At 32.1% G+C, this 18644-nt stretch overlaps 1 pseudogene across 1 annotated transcript in view; it reads right to left on the minus strand.

Moving 5' to 3' along the window:
- Positions 1-4969: 4969 nt before the first annotated feature.
- Positions 4970-18644, minus strand: part of LOC143230851 (potassium channel subfamily T member 2-like) — a 90572-nt pseudogene continuing 76897 nt past the window's right edge. Inside the window, exons 25-30 of the transcript XR_013016649.1 lie at positions 16720-16821; positions 13632-13715; positions 10793-10921; positions 10483-10603; positions 8812-8896; positions 4970-8345 (exon numbers count right to left, since the gene is read on the minus strand). The product of XR_013016649.1 is annotated as a potassium channel subfamily T member 2-like (transcript). The remainder of the gene's footprint in view (positions 8346-8811; positions 8897-10482; positions 10604-10792; positions 10922-13631; positions 13716-16719; positions 16822-18644) is intronic.

Consider the following 18644-nt stretch of genomic DNA (forward strand, 5'->3'; position numbering starts at 1 on the left):
TTGATAATAAAACCAAAACGAACTTTTGTACAATCTCTTGACAAAATATTAATGGTTATTAAAATTAGTAAAATAGTCATTTCGGATGCTTTTATTTCATAAAATCAGTAAAAAACTCGTGAATATATATGTATGTACATTCATTTATAACTAACCTCTTTGGTTTCTTTGGACAACCGTATCAAATTACCAACAATAAACGTACACCAAATCGTGATTTTGTAAAAAAAAGTGTCCAACCAGATCTTACTTCTCAACATAATCTTATCTAAGTATGGTGTCACATGCAGGTGTAGTATTACGAATCCAGTTGCGTACTGTTGCTCTATGAAACCTTATTGTCGCCCCGCGTACATGATGCAAAGTTAGAATTGCAACGAATGAGATGAACTCAGTATTCGCTTTACTCATTTACAATTGTGACATGAAAAGTAAAATATGTTATATTAACATTATCTGTAACAGGAGACAAATAGTTGACTTGTAAAATAACATTATCTGTAACAGGAGACAAATATTTGACTTGTTATATTAACATTATCTGTAACAGAAGACAAATATTTGACTTGTTATATTAACATTATCTGTAACAGGAGACAAATATTTGACTTGTTATATTAACATTATCTGTAACAGGAGACAAATATTTGACTTGTTATATTAACATTATCTGTAACAGGAGACAAATAGTTGACTTGTTATATTAACATTATCTGTAACAGGAGACAAATATTTGACGTTATATTAACATTATCTGTAACAGGAGACAAATATTTGACTTGTTATATTAACATTATCTGTAACAGGAGACAAATATTTGTCTTATTTACACAATTATTTATTGTTCATAAGTTACCCAATAATATAGGGAAATACAATAATTTTTATTGAACACCTCTTGTATAATTGTACACATTATTCGCCGCGGTTTAATTTGGATATTTTATGTCAGCTCACTAATACATTATGAACGTGAAATATTAAAATACACACATGGATATTTAAATATATGTATATTTAAGGAAGTATTGTTTGTTTGTTTTGAATTTCAAACCAAAATTATCTCGTATGGATTATATTAGATGTTTTTAAATGTTACGAGTTTAACCATCAAACCACTATGGTATTTGTGAATTTGTATAATATTGTAATTATATAATAATTTTATGATGAAGTATGATTTAAGCGTTAACATGGTGGATTGCAGGTATGTTGGTCTAAGTTCGATGGGATAGCAGTAAGCTTATAGATACACAACGATAAAATAGGGGTTCGATTCTCCACGGTGAACATAGCAAATAGCCTGATGTGATTTTGCTCTAAAATAACATAGTTCGCTAAACAAGTCCACGATATTAGCTGTGGGTTTATTTTTTACAATTATGATAATTATTCATCAATTATTGGTTAGGAATTGCTAGGCTTCAAACGTTGAATCACTGACCCATAAAGTTCTGTTCAGATTTAAAATACCAAATTTTTAAATAATTATTTTCTATCAATGATGGAAAGAGCAGAAAGTTCTATTTTTAAAAATCGTATACATATTATAACAAAATAAACATTTTGAGGGCTGAAGACATACAGAGATGACAGAAGTAGCTTGTTTTGTTTCAAAGTTATACATAAAATTATAGTGAAGACAATAATGCTATTTAAAGTGATTATAAATATAATTTAAAGGTTTCAATGTTTGATAATAAGTTTTTCAAATAATTAAATCCGTGATTTTAATGTTGTAAATCCGTAAAATTACAGTTGTCCCACCAAGGAAATTAATGTTATAAACCAGTGATGGCGAACCTTTTAGAGATTGCGTGCCTCAATTGTGACCCAAAATTATTTTGTCTATCCGAACGTGCCAGGATTTTCATAAAAATGACATTTACTTTCCGATAAAAAACCGACTTTTTGATGAGTATCTTTATTTTTTAAAAAAAGTCGAATTACAAAAGTTTCAATGAAACTAATAAATAGCCTTGACTTAAAATTTGTATATTTTGTCTTGAATTTTATTAAATCAATGCGATCTCTGCTGTTGTGAACACTCGGATAACTTGTTAATTGATGGTTCATATTTTGTTGATTTGAGAGCAACACATGCAGCACTCAGTTCATCTGTAAGCTTGTTTCTTCTGTCTGATTTGATGAAATTCAAAGTTGAAAACAGCTGCTCACAAGCGTAAGATGATCCAAACAAAGTAAGAAGAGCTATTCCAAGTAATTTCATTGACTTAAAATTAATTGGCAAAGAATTCCACACTTTAAGAATTTCATTTTCACAACTCTTTGCAACGTTTTCTTCCAAGATCCCTCCACACTCTATTTTCTCAAGTGTTTTACGCAGGGCACAGAATTTATTAGTCCAAGTATAGTTTTCCTGAAATTCTACCAGCTCCATTTCTAGAGTTTTCAAACCCAACCAGTGTAAACAGGAAAGATCGAGATCTTCAAATTCAGTTTTATCGGGAAAGGTAAGAAAATACAAAGTTTTTTCTATCTTTCGAAACTGCATAAATCTGTTACTAAAATTCTCCTTCGCTACCGCGATAATGCTTGAAAATTCTTTGGAGATTTCCTGTTTGCTTAAGGAACAGTCCGCAAATGTTGTCGAGTTTTCTAAATGCATTTTCAGATTTGGAAAATATTTGAGTTCCCCACCTTCGATGTCTTTTTCAAAAAAACTTACAATTTTCTCTCAAATGCCTTTATATCACAGAACATTCTTTCTGCTGTTTTTCCTACTTCTTGTAGTTTTGTGTTCAGTGCATTGAAGTGTGATATAAAGTCTGTAAAGAACATGAGGTTATTTAGCCAAGCCACATCAGTGAGCTGTGGAAAGTCTTGTCCTTTTTCATGCATAAAAAATCTAATTTCGTTCAAGCAAGCAATAAATCTTTCCAGAAAACGTCCTCTGCTCAACCATCGGACATTGTTATACATAATTAAAGTACTATATTGTGCTTGAACCTCATCAAGAAGTGTTTGAAACTGACGAAAAGGAAGCGCACGAGTCATAATGTAATTAACCATTTTTGTAACATCTTTGAGTATATCATCTAATTTTTTGCTACTTTCTTTTGCACAAAGAGCTTATTGATGTATAATACAATGAAACTGGATGACTTGATGCTTTATTTTGTTCTCAAACAACTTTATGAAACCAGATGTTGACCCAACCATACATGGTGCTCCATCACTAGTGATCGAAACTGTCTTTTCGGGCTTAATACTTTGTGTCAAAAAACATTCCATCACAGCATTGTAAATATCTACTCCTTGTGTTCTTCCGGGTAAAGAAATCAGTTTCACCAATTCTTCCCTCATGGAGTCACCAACAGCATAACACAAAATTACTGCTAACCTTGCATGATTATTTATATCCGTACTCTCATCCAAACACATGGAAGTAACAAGAAGCCTTTTGTAAATCAGTATTGAGTTGTTGATTGACATCATTTGCCATACGTAAGATACGATCTTTCACGGTATTTCTGCTAAGTGGTACCTCATAGATTCGTTGTAAAATTTCACGTTTATTTGAAAAATCACTAAAGAGGGAATCACTTCCTGCTAACATAGTCGTTTTTATTAAATATCTATCAGATAGAGACTTACCATGTTTAGCAATACATAATGAAATTTGAAAGCTGGCCTTCGTCAAATGATTAGGTTTAGAAAGAAAGTTTCCAAGATTAAGACATTGAGAATGATATTTCCTCAGTTCGTTTGCAAGAAATTCCTCCTTTTCTGTTTCATCAAGTTCAGCAACATTTTTGTGGTTGGTTTCAAAATGCCGTTTGACACTTGAAGTACGACACACAACACTTTCACCACATAAAATACATAACGCTTTTCCGTTGCGTTCAATGGTTCCAAATTTTGTCCAATTTTCTTGAAATAATCGTCCACTATCCATTAGCTTTGCCTTCTTTGCATTCATTTTTGGTATAACTTAAACACACAAAAGTAAAGTTTAATGAAACAAACTTTTAAAAATTTACTTAAACAAAGAACAGTTAAATATTTAAACAAATTAAATTAGCCCGTTTCGTTAATGTAGCTTTTTTAATGCCATGATAATGTGGAGTGCAAAATTTAAAACTAAACACGATTAGTTGAAAAATATTCTCAAGTTAATCAATAGTTTATAATGTTTTGCATTTTTAGCTGCATTTAGCTTGTATTATATTCAAATTTTCAATAAAATTACAAAGAATGATTTATGACAAGTTTTCTGTTTTTTGTATAATTCTTCATGACTGCAGAATAATAAGTAACCGATATAATTATTTATTCATATTGGTTGAAGACCAATACGAATAGATGTAATGACTTACGATGCCACCCCCGTCGTTCAAAAGGTTCGACATGCAACCTGTAGGAATAATATCCCTAATATATCCCTGGGATATATTATAGTATTAATCTAACCCGAAGTAGAGACAAGGGCTGACGTTAAGGCGCATTAAACTGGGAACAACAATTTCCCAGGCTTTACCGATATCCAATCCTTCTCACCGATTCTACCGGGAATATCTCTAGTTCTAGTCTTAGCTACACTTACGCGCATTGCCTCCTCTGCACCACGAGGAGGTCCTGAAAATCGAAGTACTTGAACCCTAGTGCTCTCAGGTCATGCCACCTCTCATAATTACCTAGCTCGCTACATACTTCTTAGCAAAGATGCGGGAATCCTATCACGTGCCAGCAATCGTGGTCTTGCGTGCCACCTCTGGCACGCGTGCCATAGGTTCGCCATCACTGTAATATAAACCTTCACATACATGATATTGTGTTTCACAATTTCTCAACAGATGTCAATAACTACACTAAAAGTAAATACACTCAAAGTTGTAATTATTTACCAACATTTTAATGCTGTCTTCTTATTTGTCCAAAATTTGTTTTTGACAAACGGTCCATTTCAGTTTCAAATCAATTAACATAAACATAGAAAAATAGTGTAAGCATAGCAAAAAAAAAAAAAAAAACGTGTTTCTACTCACTTCTACCATTTTATATTATTAACCACCTTTATAGGTACTTTAATTTCGTTGTAAATAAAGTCGACAAATAAGAAGAGTAAAAAAGGCTGAACAAAAGTTAAACCTCATCAACAAAATACGTTCAGAAGTCGAAAGTTAATTTATTTTGACTTTTGTTATGTTACGATTATTGTATTTCTACTATTATTTCAATTTGACAAAATATCTTTCGTAATAAAATAAAATTTAACATTTTTCAATAGAAAAACTAAGTCTATTGTCAGTACCAATTACTGTTTCTCAAGACCTCTGTATAACAAAACTGGTTAAATACGAATTAGGGGTTAAGGATTTATATTGTATAATTTATAATGTAATCTTTAAAACAGTTTTATAATTTTGCAATAAAAAACTGGAATAAGTCGAAAATTAGCATCTAAATTATACGAAATGTTACAGAACTAACAATAAAATGGTTATACAATAAAATAAAATAATATTCACTCGGGACCCCTAGTAGCAGTAAACAGAAAACAGACTGTCTTTTTTTGGACTTGAGGCTAAATGTCGAAAAAAAATATTTCGTCTTATTATTTCAAGCCCTCATATCTCCATCTCCAGACAAAATGGAGAATTTTTGCGCAAGCGTATAAAATATGAAACTTTAATCCTCTTTCGTATACAGTTTTAATCTTGGGTCTTTCGGTTGCTCTAAGCTGCGAAAAGAGTTCTCAAATGTATTTTACTAATAAAAAAATTCCCTAAGAGACAGTCATTAATAACATTCCTCTGTTTATATTTGAACATCAACAAAATTTTAAACAAAAAGTAAATTACATTTCCTCTTGTGGTTATTGTTTCTTCATTTTTTCTCATTCCCCTAGTGGTTTAAAGGTAAGCTTACCGAATTAGAAGGCATTTTGATAAAAATAGGCCCGGCATGACCAAGCGTGTTAAGGTGTTCGACTCGTAATTCGAGTGTCGCGGGTTGAAATCCCAGTCTCATTAAACATGTTCGCCCTATCAGCCGTAGGGCGTTATAATGTGACGATCAATCCCACTATTCTTTGGTAAAAGAGTAGCCCAAGAGTTGGCGGTGGGTGATGACGACTAGCTGCCTTCCCTCTAATGTTACACTGCTAAATTAGGGACGGCTAGCACAGATAGCGCTCGAGTAGCTTTGAGCGAAATTAAAAAAAAAAAAAAGAAAAGAAAAAGTCGATAAAAATAAAAGTATATTTTACTTAAAAAGTATTATTTTGGTCAAGGGTGTAACTATATAACTGGTACACGTAATATTAATGGCTTCTTATTTTTACTTAAAGAATCATTTTTTGGTGTTTCACATAGAAAGAAACAGAAGGAGATTTAGTTTGATTCAATGTTAGGCATTTTTTTCCAATTATTCTATACTGTTCAGTTTATTTTAGGATTTCACGCAACGAAAGACTTATTTTGATAATTACCCATTACACATTCTACCCTTCATACTTTCATATTGTTGAAGGAATTTTGCACCATGAATGATCTAGTTTGATGATATAACATTAGAGGATTTTCCTTGAAACATCAAACTAATGGTTATTGTCTGGGGTTTTTCTTATTGAAAAGTATAATTTCGCTTATCCTAAGGAACTGACTTTATTTGGTGATTTCTAATACGATTCTAGAAGACCTGAATATTTAAAACATGATGCTTGTGGGATTTTTGTACACAAAATATATTTTGATAAATTCTCATTTCAGAGATTCTGCTGAAGGATTTCTTATAACAAAAAATTCTATATATTTTTGTTTTCCTATTCAGGGCTATAATATTGTAATGTTTATCATACCGCTAAAAACCGAGATTCGATAACCATGATGGGCAAAGCACAGATAGCCCATTGTGTAGCTTTGTGCTTAATACCAATCAACAACAAGAAGTGATGTTTATTTTCTTTCTGAAATAAACATATAGTTTTAGCTTATGTCCAAAATCATTGTTATCTTCCTGGTTTCCATGAAGCTTCTAGCAATAGTTTTTCATTGATTTAGGATAAGGAATACTCCTGCTATATACTTCACAATAATCTCCAGAGGGAATATTATGTTTTATTTTCAATCCACAAACTTTTTCATTTCAGAATTGAATCATCCACGTGTATATAATGTTGGCTTTTTTGAAGTGAAAACCATATTTCCTACCTTGGTTCTTGAGTCATTAAACAGCTAAATAATAGCCTAATCGTGTATGTAATGGAAGAATATGATAGGTTCTTGTTTTGGATTTATTTTAACATTACATATTGTTGCAGGCTTCAACATCGAATTAAACATACATTAATTTCTATGTATAAAATAATCACTAAAGCCAATAGATTTGGCACAAAATTTGTTTACTGAAAAAAATGCAATTATGTAACTAGTTTACACCAAGAAGTGACAAAAATCTATCATAATTTAATTGTTACATTTATTTGACCAATTATGCAGGAATAATAATTATTCTGTTATAACTCCAGTCTTTGAGAAGCATAATCTTTATACGTGTATATAGACAATGTTTACATATATCTTCTTCCAATAAAAATTAATATAATTCTACGACTATTTTTATATAGCTAGCAGTAGAAATATGAATAGAAAGCCGTGCCTATATTGAAACATGATTAGGTACTAAGCCAGTGACTAAGGGTTTTCCAAATTACAGTGAACTTGAGTAAGCTAAAAATAATATTTCTTTACATCTTCCTCTGAATATTATGAGATATGTGGACGTAGCATGAGGTTTAAGATAGAGATTAGCAACAATAGAGATCTCTATTCCCCATGCTCTGCTGCTCCTCTCTGATATCACATTCAACAGAGTGGGTAACATTTGTTCGTTCTAATACCTGTTGGTTGTCATAAAAATATCAACATATCCTAACTATTTGTTTTTATAATTTAAATCGTAAGTTTAGAGAGAACGCTTATACAGATAAGGAAATATAAATTTGCCTCAAGATCGGATAGTAAAACGTGGCTATTCGTTCATCTTAGGATTTGTCAACAAAGGCATTATTCACTTAATTTTGTAAGATTTTTCCGTCTTCCTTTTAAACCACAGTTCCATCAGCGGTCTCAACTGGAGGTGGTGTAATTTCAACACCAATAGCCCCAAGTAATGGAATTCTAATATTTCCGCCATCCGTGTGGTCTCCAACATTATTTTCATGATTGTGAGCTCCAGTAGAGGCCGCTTCCCGTATACATTCTTCCGAATTTGATTGGAGACGTGCATCATTTGCCTTTAGTTTCGGTTTTTTTATTCTGATGGAACTACGAGTAAGAAAAGTCTTCTTTGTGGAAACTGGGCTGGGTCTTATTAAAAACCTGAAATAAAATTATTGTAAGAAATATTTTGACTTTCCAAATATAACTGAACATTCATACGAGGATTTCCTGGATTATCAGAAAAAGTAACGCAACGTAATGTAAATAAAGAACAATAAGAAGAATCATACCGATCTTAACGACGTAATGATTTTGTTCTATCTTTGGTAAAAATAATATTTTAATTAAAACTCAGAAAGCGCACAAGAACACTAAAGATACTTTTTCAAACTTTCTGTTTTTAGTGAGTTTTTATAATACTAACAATATCACGCGTCGTCGAATTTTAACATTATTTGAATGTTAATTTGGTTCTAAATTCGAATTATATACATTTCCTCTTCTTTGAACACTTGAAGGTTCACACTATTTTAGTGTTAATTTGAAGATTCAAAATCAAACTTACACTAAATCTTATTCTTAGACCTTTAGATAACATTCTTTAAGCGTTCTAAGTGTAACTTACACGATATCGCCTTCTTGGAGCTTTAGATCACAGCTTGGATTTATCATAACATAAGAAAGGCTGTCTCTCTTCTCTGAAACGTTGTCTAAAATATATTAAAACAGATGTATAATAATATTATTAATTATAACACCACAAAAGCAACATTTGTGAAATATTGGTTAGTTTCTAGCATTTTGAATAATAGATAGCACACCATTGTTAAATAACACTATGTAACACAAATTTTGTTCCTGGATAGTATGCGTTATTTCTTAATTGTTTGTGTTGTAAAAGTACAGAAAATGACCATTATTTCCTTCAAACTTTGCTTTTTTGACCTGGATAATGAAATTTAGAAATTATATTATTTTCTATGTAAAAATGAGCAAACTTGCACACTTTCATTTACATAATATCTCAATAAAACAACATATGCATCAAGATTTACGTGTATTCACCCCAGTGGCACAGTGGTATGTATGGGGACCAAAACCGGGTTTCGATACCCGCAGAGCACAGATAGTCCATTGTGTAACTTTGTGCTTAATTCTAAACAAATTACATGCATTTATACTAAAGCTATACAAAAATGAAGAAAAGTGTTTAGAAGTGAGTCGTTTTTCGAGATTTGCAATTGTAATGTAAATGACTTTCACGTATCAGCCCCCTAATATAGTCCCCCATCATGTTTTCGTTATACGCTCCCAGGTCCCAAAAGCAAAGTTTGAAGAGAAAAAAATAGGTCTTTTCCATTTACTTTAGACATAAGCAATTAGGAAATAACACTTTCTGCCCATGAACAAGAAAAAGTAAACATTTTGTGACATAGTGTTATAAGTCATCGTTTAATAAAACGATAAGTTATAGGGCTATGAAATTACAAAAATGTATTCTAATAAATTATAGGTTATTGTAAAGTGAGAATTAAGCTACCAGTTCAAGGTTATGAAATATCTCGATTTATGTAAAAAATATACCAGTTACATAAGATAAAAAAACAGATTATTTATTGTATCATGAAACTGTATGTTATCAATTTCTTATAACTTAAAGGAAAACATACATTTTTAATTTATCAAACTGCTTCCTCATCAGTAAATAAATATTTTTTATCAGATCACGAAACAACTTTGATATCTGGTTACGAAATATTTTATTACCTCATAAAATTACAGCCTTTTAGGTTACAAAATAATAGGTTAAGATGCTTAATTGCTGGTTCCATACTCGAAAACAAAACCTGCTAAGAAAGCCGCCTATGGTATCAGAGCAGGTGTGCCAACTTACGATAATGACAAAGTATATATTCTTGCTTCACTTTATTTATTGTGAACAAATTGGTTTCACCTGTTCTCTGCCAGTTATTTGGGCTCTCGTGTTTTTAAATGCTGCTCGAAGTCACTTCGCGAACTTTTGTACACCTAGTCAGACATTTTGTAAACAACCGTCATTTTAAGTTAACAGGGTTTTCAAAAGGCGCTTCTTACTGTTTAGGGCTGACTTCGAATTTTATATATGTATTTTTTTCAATTATGGTATCCATTTGATATCTGTGCAAATCAGGTTTAGGTGATGTGATCCTATAGTTCAAATAGCTGTGTATTTTCTGCAGCTGAGAAAAAATATCAGTTTTTAGACACTTGTTAGTATTTGAGAGTAGCTGTAAAATAGCGTAAGAACAGTACAAACCGTAATCTTCCACTGGTAGACCCAAGTTGTGCATTCTTGTTCGAACCATGCTACATATCTCTTGTCTCTCCACATCAGCCGCTAGAGCAGCTCTATCGCTATCCAGAAGCTCCAGGGATAACTTCAAAAAAAACGTTGGAAAAGTTGTGACACAAAACATGCTTCGTTATGTTTAGTTACATCCTATACACATTATCAAAATATATTTCTTTTTAAAAATATATCATCTTTCAAACATTTCAGAGAAAGTTATGTTACACGTAACCAAGCAGATCCATTATCTAACTATCTATCAATTTAACAATCTTACTGAGGAAGCATCAGACAAGGAACTCTGGGTGCGACAAAGTCCTATGGGTACTTCGCATGTTGTAGAACACAACTTCTGATAGAGACGCCCGTACGTTCTGATCCAAAGATCTCCTTCTGATATTCTCATCTAGTTATACAATAATGAATAACAGTTACACATGTATATACGCTATTATTAAGTATTCTTTCTACTGACGTCTATAATTATTCTTGTAACACAATATGAGAGTAATGACACGTGATATTACCCGCCATATTAAAAGATACAGAACAACAAATCTTTAGTGACTCTACCTATCAACAAGACAACAGAAAATGTTACTTCAAGCGACTCCTGATGGATCCATCCTTCACTTTCGCTTACTGGTAAACCACGTAGTTATCTACCTACGTCTATCTCTTTCTCCAACAAATAATAATACGATTACCGATGAAATATTGATATATTTATTGTATGATTTCAGCACTTGGCTATCCAAATAAATCACGGATGTGATGATAGTTAAACAAAAAACGTGTTTCTATGTTATATTTTATCTTCAGTTTGAGGTATATCCTTACAGAGCCCACTATGACCAGCTGGCTAAGGCACTTGACTCCTAATCTGAGGGTTGCGGTTTCAAACCCCGTCACACCAAGTATGCTCACCCTTTTAGCCGTGGAAGCGTTATAATGTGGTCAATCCCACTATTCGTCGGTAAAAGAGTATCCCAAGAGTTGGCGGTGGGTGGTGATGACTAGCTGCCTTCCCTCTAGTCTTACACTGCTAAAATAGGGACGGCTAGCACAGATAGCCCTCGTTGGCCTTGAGCGAAATTCAAAAAACAAACACAAATATCCTTATAAGACCATGTTTTACAATTGAAGTAACAATATGTCATACAGCCTTTTACTTTATACTCTTCAGTGCACGAAGTGAAAAGGAAACAAAGCCTGTTAATCAATATGTTATTTAAAGATTTACAATCTATAATATGTTACTTAAACAGTTGGAGTATAAAATGTGTTATTTAAAGATTTACAATCTATAATATGTTACTTAAACAGTTGGAGTATAAAATGTGTTATTTAAAGAGTTAGAATATAAAATGTGTTATTTAAAGAGTTAGTATCTAAAATGTGTTATTTAAAGTTAGAATCTGAAATATGTAATTTTAAGAGCCAGAATCTAAAATGTGTTATTTAAAGAGTTAGAATCTAAAATATGTTATTTAAAGAGTTAGAATCTAAAATGTGTAACTTAAGGAGTTAGAATCTTAAAATGTGTTATTTAAAGTTAGAATATAAAACGTGTTATTTAAAGAGTCAGAATCTAAAATGTGTTATTTAAAGAGTTAGAATCTGAGATATGTTATTAAAAGAGCCATAATCTAAAATTTGTTATTTAGAGTTAGAATCTAAAATATGTTATTTAAAGAGTTAGGATCTAAAATGTGTAACTTAAGGAGTTAGAATCTTAAAATGTGTTATTTAAAGTTAGAATATAAAACGTGTTATTTAAAGAGTCAGAATCTAAAATGTGTTATTTAAAGAGTTAGAATCTGAGATATGTTATTAAAAGAGCCACAATCTAAAATATGTTATTTAAAGAGTTAGGATCTAAAATGTGTGATTTAAGGAGTTAGAATCTTAAAATGTTTTATTTTAAGTTATAATCTAAAATGTGTTATTTAAAGTTAGAATCTAAAATATGTTATTTAAAGAGTTAGAATCTAAAATATGTTATTTAAGGAGTTAGAATCTAAAACATGTTATTTAAAGAGTTAGAATCTAAAATGTGCTGTTTAAAGAGTTAGAATCTAAAATATGTTATTTATAGAGTTAAAATAAAAAATGTTGTATTTAAATAGTTAGAATTTAAAATGTGTTATTTAAAGAGTTAGAATCTGAACTATTTTATTCAAAGTGAGAACCTAAAATACGTTATTTAAAGTTAGTATCTGAAATATGTTATTTAAAGAGTTTGAATCTAAAATGTGTTATGTAAAGAATTAGAACCCATTACCCTCAATTTGCGAGTCAAGCACTACAACCTGACCATACCTGACCTTGAACTATCGACCAGAGTGAAGAAAGCCAACCAACAACATTCTACAACCCACCACCCACTTTATAACACACAACACATTGCATTATGGGAGATATTTTGTGGTATCACGTTGTTTTGAAACAGGCTCGCCCGTTCTGTAGTCCAGACCTTTACCAAACAGGTCCAATCCGCGCCAGATTCAATAAAATATAAATAAATAAATTTAATTATTTATTAATTCAAAATTAACTTCTATTAGAGAAGGTAACTCGAGTTAAAATGAATCTTAACGGTTTAAAATATGTGTCCCAAAAATTTTATTTCATATAAAAAACAAAATATTTTTATATATCAGATTTCCCCTTGACTTTAATAATAAAAAAGTTATCTAAATGTCGGGAAAAGAATTTTTTAAAGACTCACTTCAATATTTTGGGAAATATTCTATTGGGATTCCAAATCCTATTGGTGTTCCGAATTCTACCGGGATTCCACTTTATCATGGGAAATCAGTTGGTGATTGTAAAGCAAAATGCTATTAAAACAACTCCACTAACGTCATTTTTAGCTTAATACCTTCTATTATCTAAGTTACCTTCTGGTTTATAAAATCATCCATTTATATTTGTTTGATAAAACTCATATGAATGTATTTCGCGAAAAGCCAATACTTTCTTCAAATGAGTAGTACGTTTATCAGAGCAGAGTGAGATAAAGTTAGTGTTTTAGGTTGGTAATAGCTATATAGATAATAAATTCCATTGAATAGTCTGAAAAACATTTCTATGCCAATGAAGAAATTACCTACCGAAGAAAGGAAACCCGAACCTGGAGCTTGGTCAATTCCAAGAAGCAACCTGATAAAGGTAATCATGTAATCCTTAACGAAAGCCTGGAAAATAAAAGTTAATTACAATATTTTATTCTAAAATAATTTTTATACATTCAATTTATTATTTGCATATATTTTATTTTAAAGTCAAAACAAAATTTTGAAAGTAAAAACCGAAAAAAATCTGTTGACGTCAATCAATTTTGGAAAAATAAGATAATATTATGGCTCTGTATACAGAAATAAACTCTGGTTCAAATCTGGGGTATTATCACAGTTGTTTCAAAGGCTGAAATCTGGTTCAAATCTTGGGTATTATCACAGTTATTTCAGAGGCTGAACTCTTCTGGTTCATATCTGGGGTATTATCACAGTTGTTTCAGAGGCTGAACTCTGGTTCAAATCTGGGGCATTATCACAGTTGTTTCAGAGGCTGAACTCTGGTTCAAATCTGGGGCATTATCACAGTTGTTTCAGGGGCTGAACTCTGGTTCATATCTGGGGTATTGTCACAGTTGTTTCATAGGCTGCAATGCCCCTGTTTTTGCGTTTCTGATCACATGTGGGCCTGGCATGGCCTAGCGCGTTAAGGCGTGCGCTTCGTAATCTGAGGGTCGCGGGTTCGCGCCCGAGTCGTGCCAAACATGCTCGCCCTCCCAGCCGTGGGGGCGTTATAATGTGACGGTCAATCCCACTATTCGTTGGTAAAAGAGTAGCCCAAGAGTTGGCGGTGGGTGGTGATGACTAGCTGCCTTCCCTCTAGTCTTACACTGCTAAATTAGGGACGGCTAGCACAGATAGCCCTCGAGTAGCTTTGTGCGAAATTCCAAAAACAACAACAAACTGATCACATATAAACATTCCTACGTTAATTTAAAAAACAAATATATATATATATATATTATATTTAAAAAATAAACGGCCAAAGATAAATAAAATCATTATTATTTCTTCTATTTCTCTTTGTTGAATAGGTAAAGAGCATAATAAAAAAAGGAGGGCCAATGTGAAACACAGTTACACTAGCAGATAGTGATGTGAACCAATGTTCAACCATTTTAGCAAATATATTAATATTTTCTATGAACATTTGTTTATGATAATATTAGTTGGGAATTGCTCTCCACAATAACAAAGTTGAAAATGGGGATATAAAGGCCTAGAGACAGGCAAAATATCTGGAAGACTGATTGAATGGTGTAAGATTTTAATACACTTTCTCTTACAAGCGACAGCTGGGAATCGAATCCCTCTTAAAGTTGAATCTTAATTTTATAGAATATGAAAATAGTATACCATATTGGATGTATTATATCTGTTATAAATTAAGAAAAGTAAGTATTACACAATCTTAAAAATGCTGCTATTCTTATCGTTTGTCTTCTTGGAGGAAAGTGTTCAACCAGTTTTTCATTACAACCGGAATAAGCAGTAAAATTTAAATTAAAAAGTGCCATGTTTTCTCTAAACGTCTTCTTGTTCGTGTTATCCATTTTTATATAGCATCTTTTAAATGTTGGGCCATTTATTTAATTTGGCGCATTGGTTGATATTACATATTTATATGGCTGACCATTTCATTTTAACTTGACTGTTTCTGTACATGTAAAGTGTTTGGGTCAGATGTATTTGGCTGTTTCTGTAGGTGTAAAGTGTTTGGGTCAGATATATTTGACTGCTTCTGTACGTGTAAAGTGTTTGGGTCAGATATATTTGACTGCTTTTGAACATGTAAAGTGTTTCGGTCAGATATATTCATCACAAAACAATACCTACAGTGCCCAAATCGAGTAACCTAAAAAAGATAAACTTATAAATTGACTTTGCTGACCAAGTCGTTAATTCATGTGTATGTGATATTCAAGTTGTCATTCACTCACCATTAACTCATGAACTGCCTTCGTATAGTAAGTCACTAATTTCTTTATTCACCATAAAAGGTTCGGCATGGCCAAGCGTGTTAAGGCGTTCGTCTCGTAATTCGAGGGTCGCGGGTTAGAACCCTGGCCGCACCAAACATGCTCGCCCTTTCAGCCGTGGGGGCATTATAATGTGACGGTCAATCCCATTATTCGTTAGTAAAAAAGTAGCCCAAGAGTTGGCGGTGGGTGGTGATGACTAGCTGCCTTCCCTTTAGTCTTACACTGCTAGATTAGGGACGGCTAGCGCAGATAGCCCTCGAGTAGTTTTGCGCGAAATTCAAAACAAACAATCACCATAAACAACTTACATTTGTCATTTGTATATGAGTTAGAAGACTATTCACTGTCACATTTGTTTCTCGTTTAAATGTAAAATTTTGGTACAGAGAAAGAGAAAGAAAATGGTAAAGATCATTGAAGAATCGTAAGACCGAATGATGTTACCTATTCTTATTGCATGTGGTAAGTGAAGGACAACCCAAAGAGTACAAACATGAAATACAAGTTACCATTACAAGAAGTCTTGTCTTGTTCTTCGACCTGCTTTTGTCCACAATCGCTAATGACTATTAGATTTCTCCGATAATAGTATAAGTGATAAAAAAAGAGATTGCTGCTTACACTTCTCTTTTGCCGTAATGTGCAATTGTGTGGATAAAAATAATACAGTAATTGATCGAGCAATTTCCACAATAGTCAGTTTGTCCTCGTAGCATTAAGTAATTTAAAGAACAATAATAAGTCTATAAATCCTTTAAATACATAGTACAGTTCGTGCAGCGATCGTGTTGTTTAATTCTGATGACCTCATAGAAATTATTTTCTTTTATGTAGCACTTGAACTAAGTTTAAGTACATTAGGTTGTATTATCTCGTATAATAACAGTATTGATTAAGTCAAGCGAATTGATAGGTCGCCTTATCTTATGCAACAGTTGACTTAAATACGTTTTAATACTTATTCTGTTGAATTATTCTGTTTAATAATTATGTCAACCAAGTTTGACTCGTTTGTTTTATCTCACGTACAGCGTACTTTAAACGTATTTCGTCTAATAGTTTTTACGGCATATTGTGAGTACACCAACCTAATATGCTACGCACTTATCACATTAAGAGTTTAATACTAACCTTAGTCTTACCTGATAAAGTAGTGTATCCAACATACTAGCACTAAACACCGTTCCCGCTGCGAATGGAAGTCGGAACATGTAAGAGATGTGGGTTCCTCGTTCCTTCTCACGCTAAAATTAAAAAAAAATGTATTAACAACAAAAACAAAGTTCTTACTGTGAACACATTATCCAATCGCTATACATTTCGAATACTCAGAAATATTTTCAGATATCGTGACTGAAGTTCAATGCCTTGTAACTAAACGTATCTGGTAACACGATAATCTAGCATGTTTAAGCTGTATTCTCCACGTCAAGACTCTGGGGTATAATGTCTAATGTCTTGTATTTAAACCTGTATAGAAACACGATAATCTAGCATGTTTAAGCTGTATTCCCCACGTCAAGACTCTGGGGTATAATGTCTAATGTCTTGTATTTAAACCTGTATAGAAACACGATAATCTAGCATGTTTAAGCTGTATTCTCCACGTCAAGACTCTGGGGTATAATGTCTAATGTCTTGTATTTAAACCTGTATAGAAACACGATAATCTAGCATGTTTAAGCTGTATTCTCCACGTCAAGACTCTGGGGTATAATGTCTAATGTCTTGTATTTAAACCTGTATAGAAACACGATAATCTAGCATGTTTAAGCTGTATTCCCCACGTCAAGACTCTGGGGTATAATGTCTAATGTCTTGTATTTAAACCTGTATAGAAACACGATAATCTAGCATGTTTAAGCTGTATTCCCCACGTCAAGACTCTGAGGTATAACGTCTAATGTCAAGTATCTAGATGTTTCTAGAAACACTATAATCCAACATGTTTCAGCTGTATTCTTAATGTCAAAAGTCTGCGGTGTAACAAAAAGTTTGATTTTTCTTAAACACAAAGCTACACGATTGGCTATTTGTGGTGTATCCACCAAGGGTATTTAATTCCAACTTTTAGCGTCATAAGTCAGGAGACTCATCACTGAACCACTAGGTGGCGTGTAACGAAAGAAAACAAATACTGAAGTGTAGATTAATAGGAGTATAAATACATGTTAATACACGAATGTGGATATATTTGTGATTACGTATGTACATTCCTTATGAATACTTCTAACTTTAGCCAAAGATGTTTTGATGTTTACTTGATGTTTTGCTATCATCCTATTTTGATAACTCTTCCACATGTTTTGTTTATCAAACTTCAAACATTTCTATAATAGAGAATATACAAGTTGAGGAACGAAAAATACTGTAAAAAAAATAAGTTCCTAAAACTAATACATACAGTACTTATACTTTATATAAGGTTTATTAATCTTTTTTACAGCCATCTTTGGTGTTGAAAGTAATATATATAATATTTATAATTTGTATGGGTTTTTTAAACTTGCGATATCCATCTGGGATATAAGATTAATGTAAATTTTTTGTTAAACTTTTCAGTCATCTCAAATATTAAAATTAATATATATACAATATTTATTATTTGTATACATTTTATTAAATTTTTCATCTCGTGTTATTTTCAATTTTATTTTTAGACTGTGAACGTTTGAAGATAATATATTTCTGTGTACTAAGAATTAAAAACATATTTTAACCAACCTTAACCCTACTCTTACAACCTTCTACGGACGATTTTATATTTTTAGTTTGTCACGCTGTCTCTAAATATTATAATTTTTTATTTAAAAAAAGGTGTCTTATAGTTGAAAATAAGCAGTTGAGTGAAGCAGAAATAGTTCAGAACTTTTAATTAGCTGATTTATATAATAGTTATAGATTCCCAATAAAGTATCTGAAGCATTTCGATCATGTGTTTCATTTCTTCAAGTTTTTTAGTTCTGCTTTATCGTATGGAATGGCTAGGTGGTTAGGGCGCTTGACTCGTAATCTACAAATTGCGAGTTCGAATCCCGTTCCACCAAACAAGCTCACCCTTTCAGCA

This window comes from Tachypleus tridentatus, chromosome 10 (assembly GCF_004210375.1).
Source record: "Tachypleus tridentatus isolate NWPU-2018 chromosome 10, ASM421037v1, whole genome shotgun sequence".
Classification (NCBI taxonomy): domain Eukaryota; kingdom Metazoa; phylum Arthropoda; class Merostomata; order Xiphosura; family Limulidae; genus Tachypleus; species Tachypleus tridentatus.